This window comes from Vitis vinifera, chromosome 5, assembly GCF_030704535.1.
Source record: "Vitis vinifera cultivar Pinot Noir 40024 chromosome 5, ASM3070453v1".
In the NCBI taxonomy this organism is placed as follows: domain Eukaryota; kingdom Viridiplantae; phylum Streptophyta; class Magnoliopsida; order Vitales; family Vitaceae; genus Vitis; species Vitis vinifera.
This window is the reverse complement of record NC_081809.1, coordinates 11,338,588-11,346,588: the sequence shown is the minus strand read 5'-3', so window position 1 is coordinate 11,346,588 and position 8,001 is coordinate 11,338,588. Positions and strand designations below refer to the sequence as shown.

The window sequence follows — 8,001 nt, the reverse complement described above, 5'->3', positions numbered from 1 at the left end:
GAGAACACCAAACTAAAATGTCATATATGTTAGAAGTAAAACATCAAAATGAAAGGCAAGGTAGATAATCAATTACTAAAAAAAACATGGTTTAAATTTAACTCGAGATTTCTCATTATCATGCTTGCCATCTCTAAGCCATACACATATTATAAAAACAAAAAATAAAAATAATTACATGGATTATTGTTGCCTTGAAGTGACTCATCGGTGTATTTAAAAAGAATTAAATAGTTGGAAAAGTAAGGAAAACAAGAAACAAAAAACTTTTTCGGAAAATTTTGTAGAACAATATCATAAATACATAGATGAAAGTATTCCACACCAAAAGGTGAGTTTTTCCCCGAAATGGAGGAAATTTTTCTACCAACACCTGTGCCTAAGGGATTCGAACCCAAGCAAAAGGCTTGGATATGAGCCCAGCTACCCTTGGGCTAAATTTATGTTATTTAATATATATTCACAATAAATATCTTAAAGTTTATTATTAAAAAAGTAAATCAACCAATTCTAATTATTTTATTTTAAAATTTTTAATTAATTAATAAAAGTATAAAAATCATTATTATAATTTTTAAAATTCTTAAGAAAATTATAATTGTGGTTTACCGAAATATCTATAAAAACCAATATTTTTCATAAAAATTAAAACAAAAAATTATCGAACAAAAGATATTCTGTAAATTCAAGTTGTAAAATATCAAAATAAATATTAGATAGAAAAGGAAATAAACTAAATAAGGATGAAGTTGTACAAATATTGGAACTAGAGGGAAAAATAAAATTAGAAAAAAAAAATGGAATATTACATTGGGTGTGGAGGGAAAGTTTGCATCTTCTACATGAATCCAACTATTTTCTAATGTGAAAGGTCACAGAGCTCTATTGACTTTTAGTTAGCATCCTACTTTGACGTGGATTTCGTACTAGAATCTAATAAATTTCTTAGAATTTTCCCATCAATATCTATAAAAACTAATATTATCAAAATACTTAAATTGAAGAAAAAAAGGAAAAAAGAAAAGCATCACTTTTAGTCTTAGTTAGGGATTCCCATCATCATAATTTTGTCGTTTAGGTGCCGCACAAATACGACGGAAACAAAAACTATAAACAACACCTTCCATGAAATTTCATTTCAAAATATTAGAATTCCTTACCTCGATTCCATCCACTAGTGAACGAGACCTCTGCTGCCCACCGCCTCTCCTTCAACCCCTGCCTATCCTCCACACCATCTTCCCCACCATCTTCTCTACATCCCTTAACTGCAGTCTCCAACACGAAGGGAATGGAGAAAGGATCTTCCCCAACCAAAAGGTAAAATATGTGTGAGTTTCTCTTAGAATTTATATACAAAGAAATTTCTCAAAGAGGGCTTTATATACGTTTTTCTTTTCTTTTACGACTGCAGATGAAGCTTTTCAGCTGAACCTCCCTCCCAGCTTGGATTTTTGTTCATGGTGAAGAGGTCTGGAGCCAATAGTCATTGAGCATCCAAGGACCCTCCAAACTCCCTTGTAATTTTGGTTCAAGCCATCCAAAAATGGCTTCTTCCAGCACCCATAGAGCCTCTTCTTCGACTACTTCTATTTCTCGTAATTATGATGTGTTCTTGAGTTTTAGAGGTGGCGATACTCGCAGAAATTTCACTGATCATCTATATACCACATTGACTGCATCTGGAATTCAAACTTTCAGAGATGATGAAGAACTTGAGAAAGGGGGAGATATTGCATCTGATCTCTTGAGAGCTATAGAAGAATCGAGGTTTTTTATTGTTATTTTCTCAAAAAATTATGCTTACTCCAGATGGTGTTTAAATGAACTCGTAAAGATCATTGAACGCAAGAGCCAAAAGGAATCAGTGGTTCTACCAATTTTCTACCATGTGGATCCATCTGATGTACGAAACCAAAGGTGAAGTTTCGGAGACGCACTTGCCTACCATGAAAGAGATGCAAATCAAGAAAAGAAGGAGATGATACAAAAGTAAGTATGAAATTGTTAACAAAATCTAACTTTCATTTTTCCCTTGTGTTGGTCCAAAAATACAATTATCAAAATTTAACCCTTTTATAATTTTCTCTAAAGCAAATCATATTTAAGTTCCCAATCAACAAGCAAATCATGAAATTCTCCACATTCACTCGTTTCCTGATTCCTCTATGGAAATGCAAAATTAATTGGCAGGCTAAAAACAGTCTTTGCAACATTGGTAAGTATTGGTAAGTTAATAAAACCTAAAGACAAGTGAAATTGAGGAATCATAAGCAAGTTGGTTGTGAAATAAAAGTTGAAAGAAGGCATTAACTTGTTCATAGAGGAGTCCTACACAATGCTCCAACAGTAAGAGTATTGAAAATTTGCAACTTGGCACATTAGTAGTTTGATACTTACAAATTTGAAGCTTAAATATGTAAGTAAATTGGCTTGACCCCTTTCTTTTTCATTCCATTGCTACTAATTCAATAATATTGGACAAGACCATACACAACTAAATTTATTTTAAATTTATTATATTTTGCAACTCATTCTAACTCATCATTTTACTTAATTTATATGATTGGCAGGTATGAGACTGAGGTTGTCAAGGAAATTGTTAATACAATCATTAGAAGATTAGACCTTCAACCTTTAAGTGTGGGAAAAAACGTGGTTGGAATTAGTGTTCATTTGGAAAATTTGAAATTGTTGATGAACACCGAGTTAAATAAGGTTAGAGTCATAGGGATATGTGGAACTGGTGGGGTTGGTAAGACTACTATCGCCAAGGCTATTTATAATGAGATCTCGTGTCAATAGGATGGTAGTAGCTTTCTTAGAAATATCAGAGAGAGATCCAAAGGTGATATACTTCAGTTACAACATGAACTTCTTCATGGTATCCTAAGGGGAAATTTTTTTAAGATAAACAATGTTGATGAAGGAATTAGTATGATAAAGAGGTGTCTAAGCTCCAACAGAGTTCTTATTATTTTTGATGATGTGGATGAGTTGAAACAACTAGAATGTTTGGCTGAAGATAAGGATTGGTTTCAGGCAAAAAGTACAATCATCATTACATCTAGAGACAAACACGTGCTTGCTTGATATGGAGTGGATATACCATATGAGGTTTCAAAATTAAACAAGGAAGAAGCAATTGAGCTATTTAGTTTGTGGGCCTCTAAACAAAATCATCCCAAAAAAGTTTATAAAAACCTCTCATACAATATCATAGATTATGCTAATGGCCTTTCATTAGCACTTAAAGTTTTGGGTGCTTCTCTTTTGGAAAGAAAATAAGTGAATGGGAAGGTGCATTGTGTAAGCTAAAAATAATACCCCACATGGAAATTCACAATGTACTTAGAATAAGTTTTGATGGACTCGATGACATAGACAAAGGGATATTTTTGGATGTTGCGTGTTTTTTCAAAGGAGATGACAAAGATTTTGTTTCAAGAATATTGGGCCCACATGCAAAGCATGGAATAACAACTCTAGATGATAGATGTCTCATAACTGTTTCAAAAAACATGCTAGATATGCATCATTTAATACAACAAATGGGTTGGGAGATTATTCGTCAAGAATGTCCTAAAGACCCTGGAAGAAGGAGTAGATTGAGGGATTCTAAGGCCTATCATGTGCTTATACAAAATATGGTAAGAGTCAAATGCATGAACTTGTTTATACCTATGTATCCAAGCTTCAATACTATTGTTATTTTTTCAGAAATTAGCCATGTATATAACTCAATTAAGTTTAATGCATCTTTTGTTTCACTTACTTGTCTTATATTTTTCTTGGGACACGAGCAATTGAAGGACTATTCCTAGATAGATGTAAATTTAATCCATCACAGCTTACCACGGAATCTTTCAAAGAGATGCATAAACTTAGATTGCTCAAAATCCATAACCTGCGTAGAAAGTTGTTTCTTGAAAACCACCTTCCAAGGGACTTTGAATTCCCTTCTTATGAGCTAAGATATCTGCATTGGGATGGATACCCTTTAGAATCTTTGCCAGTTAATTTTCATGCAAAGAACCTTGTTGAACTCTCATTAAGGGACAGCAATATAAAGCGAGCTTGGAGGGGGAATAAGGTATTGTTATTATTATTTAGTTACAGTGTAATTTTATATTAATTTTTAGCATGTAAATTTATCTATTGAAAAAAATTATTTTGTTACAGCTTCATGACAAGTTGAGGGTTATTGATCTCAGTCACTCTGTCCATCTCATCAGAATTCCAGACTTCTCAAGTGTCCCAAACTTGGAGATTCTAACTCTAGAAGGTTGTACAATGCATGGTACTTAAATGATTGGTGCAGCAGTATTATAATTACTAAGACTAACTTTTTTGATTTTTTATTTTCCCTTGAATCTTGCAGGGTGTGTAAGCCTGGAGCTTCTTCCAAGACGCATTTATAAGTGGAAACACCTTCAAACGTTGTCTTGCAATGGCTGTTCAAAGTTAGAGAGATTTCCAGAAATCAAGGGCAATATAAGAAAGCTAAGGGTGCTTGATTTGAGTGGAACAACTACAATGGACTTACCGTCATCAATTACACATCTAAATGGTCTTCAAACTCTCCTACTTGAAGAGTGTTGAAAGCTCCACAAAATCCCTGGTCATATTTGCCACTTATCATCATTGAAAGTATTGGACCTAGGTCTCTGCAACATGATGGAAGGAGGAATTCCTAGTGATATTTGCTATTTATCATCATTACAAAAACTAAATCTGGAAGGGGGCCATTTTAGTAGCATGCCTCCTACCATCAATCAGCTTTCCAGGCTGAAAACCCTTAACCTTAGTCACTGCAGCAATCTTGAACAAATTCCAGAGCTTCCATCACGTCTACGGCTTTTAGATGCACACGGTTCAAATCGCACTTCATCAAGAGCCCCATTTTTGTCATTGCATTCTTTGGTCAATTGCTTCAGTTGGGCATAGGTATGATTTTCATGTCACACACTAGTGTTGGGCTTTGTGGAGCCTAGTTTTGTTTGATCCAATTTGATGACCCGACCCGAATAATATTGCATGGCTTTTTAATGGGAGATTTATTAAGGCCTGTTGGGCTCGTTTAGCCCATTGTGGAACCACCTTTTGTAATTAGTGTTTTTTTAGTGTGATGGGGTTGCCGTGTTATATATATAGAGAGAATATTGTAGCCGCTAGGTTGTACTCTGTATTCTTCCTTGATAATAGTGATATCCCTGCAACTCCGTGGACGTAGGCAAATTGCTGAACCACGTAAATATTGTCTTGTGTGTGTGATTGTTTTTCTTTGGCGTGTGTTTTCTCTATTTTTTTTTGTTTCTCACGGGTTGGGAATTCGGTTTAATTCCCTACAACTGGTATCAGAGCCTAGGGTTAGGTTTGAGTGGGAGCAATGGCAGAGGAAGCAGGAAAGGCGTCTGGAATAGAAAAGTTTGATGGCACAGACTTTGCGTATTGGAGGATGCAGATTGAAGATTATCTCTATGGGAGGAAATTGCATCTGCCTCTTTTGGGGACAAAACCTGAGAGTATGAAGGTTGAGGAATGAGCACTTCTTGACAGACAGGTTCTAGGAATTATTAGGTTAACTCTGTCTAAGTCTGTTGCACATAATGTTGTAAAGGAGAAGACCATAGCAGATTTGATGAAGGCTTTGTCCGGTATGTATGAAAAGCCGTCCGCAAACAATAAGGTGCATCTGATGAAGAAATTGTTCAATTTGAAGATGGCAAAGAATGCATCAGTAGCACAACATCTGAATGAATTTAATACAATCACAAATCAATTGTCGTCTGTAGAAATTGATTTTGATGATGAGATTCGTGCTCTGATCGTCTTGGCTTCTTTGCCAAACAGTTGGGAGGCAATGAGGATGGTAGTATGCAATTCTACGGGAAAGGAAAAGCTCAAGTACAATGATATACGAGATTTAATTCTGGCTGAGGAGATTCGCCGAAGAGATGCAGGTGAAACCTCAGGATCTGGTTCTGCCCTAAACCTTGAGACAAGAGGCAAAGGTAATGACAGAAATTCAAATCGGGGTAGATCAAATTCCAGAAATTCTAATCGAAACAGAAGCAAATCTAGATCAGGCCAACAAGTACAATGCTGGAATTGTGGGAAAACAAGTCACTTTAAAAGGCAATGCAAAAGCCCTAAGAAGAAGAATGAAGATGATTCTGCTAATGCTGTAACAGAAGAGGTACAGGATGCATTACTTCTTACAGTAGACAGTCCACTTGATGATTGGGTTTTGGATTCAGGAGCTTCGTTTCATACTACTCCACACCGAGAAATCATACAGAATTACATTGCAGGTGATTTTGGTAAGGTGTATTTGGCTGATGGTTCAGCCTTGGATGTTGTGGGTCTGGGAGACGTCCGGATATCGTTGCCCAATGGGTCTGTTTGGTTACTGGAGAAGGTTCGACATATTCCTGACCTGAGGAGGAATCTGATTTCTATTGGACAACTTGATGATGGACATGCAATACTATTTGTTGGTGGTACTTGGAAGGTTACAAAGGGAGCTAGGGTATTGGCTCGTGGAAAGAAGACTGGTACTCTGTATATGACCTCATGTCCAAGAGACACAATTGCAGTTGCTGATGCAAGTACTGATACAAGCCTATGGCACCGCAGACTTGGTCACATGAGTGAGAAAGGGATGAAGATGTTGTTGTTAAAAGGAAAACTACCAGAATTGAAGTCCATTGATTTTGACATGTGTGAAAGTTGCATCTTAGGAAAGCAAAAAAATGTGAGCTTCTTGAAAACTAGCAGGACACCGAAGGCTGAAAAATTGGAACTAGTGCACACTAATTTGTGGGGGCCTTCTCCGGTTGCATCCCTAGGAGGTTCAAGGTACTAGATCACTTTTATTGATGACTCAAGTAGAAAGGTATGGGTTTATTTTCTGAAAAATAAATCAGATGTATTTGAAACTTTTAAGAAGTGAAAGGCCATGGTTGAGACAGAAATAGTTTTGAAAATAAAATGTTTGAGGTCAGATAATGGAGGAGAGTACATAGATGGAGGGTTCAGTGAGTATTGTGCTGCACAGGGAATTAGGATGGAGAAGACCATTCCTAGGACACCACAGCAAAATGGTGTGGCTGAGCGCATGAACAGAACTCTCAATGAGCGTGCTAGAAGTATGAGGTTGCATGCTGGACTACCAAAAACTTTTTGGGCTGATGCTGTTAGCACTGCAGCTTACCTAATAAACCGAGGACCATCAGTTCCCATGGAGTTCAGACTTCCTAAGGAGGTTTGGAGCGGTAAAGAGGTGAAGTTTTCACATTTAAAAGTTTTTGGTTGTGTTTCTTATGTTCATATTGATTCTGATGCTCGTAGTAAACTTGATGCAAAGTCAAAAATATGTTTTTTCATTGGCTATGGTGATGAGAAATTTGGCTATAGGTTTTGGGATGAACAAAATAGGAAAATCATCAGAAGTAGAAATGTGATATTTAATGAACAGGTTATGTACAAGGACAGGTCAACTGTAGTGTCAGATATTATAGAGATAGATCAAAAGAAATCTGAGTTTGTCAACTTAGATGAATTGACTGAAAGTACTGTCCAAAAAGGGGGTGAAGGAGATAAGAAAAATGTAAATTCACAGGTAGATTTGAGTACACCTGTAGCTGAAGTTCGCAGATCTTCTAGGAACATTAGACCTCCGCAACGTTATTCACCTGTTTTAAATTATCTCTTGTTGACTGATGGTGGTGAGCCAGAGTGTTATGATGAAGCCTTGCAAGATGAGAATTCAAGCAAGTGGGAGTTAGCCATGAAGAATGAGATGGATTCCCTATTAGGGAATCAGACATGGGAACTGACTGAATTGCCAGTAGGAAAGAAGGCTTTGCACAATAAGTGGGTATACAGAATAAAGAATGAGCATGATGGTAGCAAACGTTACAAGGCCAGATTAGTTGTTAAAGGGTTCCAGCAGAAGGAGGGCATTGACTACACAGAGATATTTTCTCCAGTTGTGAA

General features: G+C 36.4%; 1 long non-coding RNA gene and 1 pseudogene across 1 annotated transcript; both read left to right on the top strand.

Moving 5' to 3' along the window:
* The first annotated feature begins 1,140 nt into the window (after positions 1 to 1,140).
* On the top strand, positions 1,141 to 1,853 carry LOC132253810 (uncharacterized). Its single transcript, XR_009465691.1, has 2 exons — positions 1,141 to 1,320; positions 1,415 to 1,853. It is a non-coding gene; the product is annotated as an uncharacterized LOC132253810 (long non-coding RNA).
* Positions 1,854 to 2,525: 672 nt separating this feature from the next.
* LOC100264823 (disease resistance protein RPV1-like) lies at positions 2,526 to 4,973 on the top strand (annotated as a pseudogene).
* Positions 4,974 to 8,001: the final 3,028 nt, after the last annotated feature.